This window comes from Monodon monoceros, unplaced genomic scaffold (assembly GCF_005190385.1).
Source record: "Monodon monoceros isolate NGI ecotype Baffin Bay Population unplaced genomic scaffold, NGI_Narwhal_1 Super_Scaffold_7, whole genome shotgun sequence".
NCBI lineage: Eukaryota > Metazoa > Chordata > Mammalia > Artiodactyla > Monodontidae > Monodon > Monodon monoceros.
The window spans coordinates 106086245-106089571 of record NW_021703784.1 but is presented as its reverse complement, the minus strand read 5'-3'; positions in this window follow the sequence as shown (position 1 = coordinate 106089571).

The window sequence follows — 3327 nt, the reverse complement described above, 5'->3', positions numbered from 1 at the left end:
AACAGAGAGAATGGCTGCTCCTGCAAGGTCACGAAGTTCAGTGCAGCCTGGACTCCAGCGTCCTGGGGGCATCCATCCAGCTGCCCTGACTCCACCCATCAGGCTCCCAGGTTTTCCCAAGCAGGACCGTGACTTTGGCCTCACAGCTGAAGGCTCAGACACCTGATTGTCACATTGGGGCTTATCTCCCGCTGTAGAGGCTTGTCTGTGAGCTGCGAGGGACCCGCTTTCACGCTCGGTTCTCAGTCGTGTGCGAGTTGCCCTCACGTTTTCATGGTCCTTCCATCAAGTAACTTAGTCACAACCACATATTCCGTTACCCTCATGTCATCACCCCCACTTCCTCTCCCTGGCATTCAGATGTTGTAATCACCACTCGGGCGACGGAGAAAAGATGAGAAATAGACGCAGCACTGCTCCCAGGGCCTCTCCCAGTTCTGTGCTCTGAGCGGTATTTCTTTTTCTCTAATTCCCTTCTCCACTGCGCAGGCTTCATTCTGCAACCGTGCATTATTTTCATAATCTAAAAACAAAAAACAAAACTCGGTCTCTTTATAAAACACAAGAGGAAGTAGCCTTAGCAAGAAAAAATATTAATAATGTGTGCGAGTGACAGTGTTGACGGCCTCCCAGCCCCGAGGGCTGCAGAAGTGTCTCCACAAGTCGCAGTGCCTGTGGGTCACCCCACCCCGGCCTGCGGGGGCCCTCGGAGCTCTGACACCCACCTCCACACACCAAGCCCTTGGGGCGGCCCTGGAGGCGGGAATCTGTTAGGAGAGGCTGCTGCCTTATCACACAATCCACGTTTTTCTTCCAGCTCACGTAACAGCTCAGGTGGGTGTTCAGCAGGGCCTCCAGGTGGTGATTCCGGAACCCAGGCTCTTCCCAGTGGGTCACTCCGTCCCCTTCCATCGTCCTTTGGAGAAGACGGAGCATCTCACTCCAACGGGTGGAAACCAAGGTGCTCATGGGCTGCTCCCAGGATGTCCTTTGCCCGTGGACTGGGTCACACTCAGGGCTGGAGACTGGATGGGAGAGCTGAGCCATCGGGGAGACCTGGAGCTCTGAGGGTGGGCGATGCCCACCAGCAAGGACAAGAAGAGACCCAGGTCCAAGTGCAGAAGACACAACATGTTTGGGGACCATTGAGAAGAAGGCAGCGAGGGGTAGTGTAGGAAAATGCCACCACCAGCTTTGGCCACCAGGTCCGTGGAGACCCAGGAAGGGTCCAGAAAGAAGAAGGTTCCAGAAAGAAGAGGAAGAGGACGAGGCAGCTGGGTAAGGGGTCAGGTGTGGGCAGGGGTGGAGAGGAAGCAGTGATTTATGGCTCAAAGCTACATGGAGGGATTGGCCGAGACCTGGGGGATCAGGACGTCCAGGACAGTGGAGGGAGGGTCCTGCCACCAGCCTGTCGCCCCCATGCACACACTCCCAGCCCCGGCCTCAGGGAACATGTGACGGCATTTCAACCATGGCCTGAAACTTCTCCTTGGCTTCCGTTGCCCTGGGTGTGAGGGTTTTCACCCTGGAGGTGCCGGCAGGGCCCCATCTGGGCAGGAACGTGGGGGCCACATTGAGCGTGTGGGTATAGGAAGACCAGACCAGAAGGGGCCGAGTGGACGCTGGCCGGGAGGGGGCCGGAGTCACTGGAGAAAAAGATGATGGTGTCCTGAAGTAGGTGCCAGCCATGGGGCCAGGCCAGCCAGCTGGGCCACACACGGGGCCTGGAGGGCAACGCCCAGCCCCTGGGCTGTGCTGGGCGCAGATGGTGTGAATTCCCAGAGCCGGCAGCACGGCTGGGCCATGAGCAGAGCCTTGCCGCCTAACGGGTGCCTTTGAGATGTCCAAGGAGAGCCGTCAGGACGTGCTGCGCCCGAAGGCCCTGGGCTCAGGGCGAATCTGCACACCTTCATCTGGGGACCCTACTGTTTACATCACAATGGACATGGGGGTCTTGGATGTGATATTTCAGGGAAGAGTCTGAGACGACGGAAGACGGCCTGGGACAAAGCCCCATGTTACCCTCAGTGTTTGAAAGAGGGGGCCGGGGAGGGGGAGCCAGACAGAGCCCCCAAAGGGGCCATGGCCTCAGGTGTGGCTGAATGACCAGGAGTTCGCCAGGTGCGAAGGGCACAGGAAGCCGGGGTTCTGGAGCAGAAGATGGTCTCTGTGAGCCACAAGCTGTGAGGGGCACCCGGGTGGAATCCCAGGGGCCTTGCAGATGCAGCTGCGGGCCTGGGTCACGGGTTGGAAGGGACCCCCTCGTGTTCTGGAAGCATCCTGGTGGCAGACCTGGGAGAGGGTGGGTGGTGGGCGGTGGCAGGGATGGTGCCGGACCTGCCAGGAGCCTGTACAGTGCTCCAGGTGCGAGAGACTGGGCTGGACAGAGCCTTGAGGGAGCTAGAGGACGTGGCCAAGGGATGCTGTGACTGCAGACCCTGTCGGGTGGGGGGAAAGACGGCAGAGTGGCCAGCTGCTCAGTGGGGCAGGAGCTTCCAACAAGGAGGAGCTGAAGGTGAGAATCCATCAGAAGGGGGCTTGGTAAGACCCAAGACGCGCTTGACGCCAGCCCCAGGGGGAGCGGGCCCGGAGGGCAGCCCCACATTACAGCCGGGTGGCCGGAAGGAGCTGCCCCAGGGGGATACGCGTGACAGGACTTCCGGCTCCAGGACACACAGACCAAAAGAACAGCTGAGCATGTAGCTCAGGAGAGGATGCCTGCCGGAGGTGGGGACCAGAGCGGTGCTCAGAGGACACGTGAGACAGAGTAGCCCAAGGAACTGAGCCACGGAGGTTAGGCCTGTGCCCCAGACCCGAGGACACCCTGAGACCCTACAGATTCACCCAAACCCTCTCCCAGGAAGCCCTACTGGAGCTCTTACAATCCTTCTCACTCCTGCGGGAGACCCTAACACTAACCCTAACCCTAACCTTAACCCTAACCCTAACCCTAACCCTAGCCCTAACCCTAACCCTAACCCTAACCCTAACCCTAACCCCTAACCCTAACCCTAACCCTAACCCTAACCCTAGCCCTAACCCTAACCCTAACCATAACCCTTACCCTAACCCTAGTCCTAACCCTAACCCTAACCCTAACCCTAACCCTAACCCTAACCCTAACCCTAGCCCTAACCATAACCATAACCATAACCCTAACCATAACCATAACCATAACCCTTACCCTAACCCTAGTCCTAACCCTAACCCTAACCCTAGCCCTAACCCTAACCCTAACCCTAGCCCTAACCATAACCATAACCATAACCCTAACCATAACCATAACCATAACCCTTACCCTAACCCTAACCCTAACCCTAACCCTAA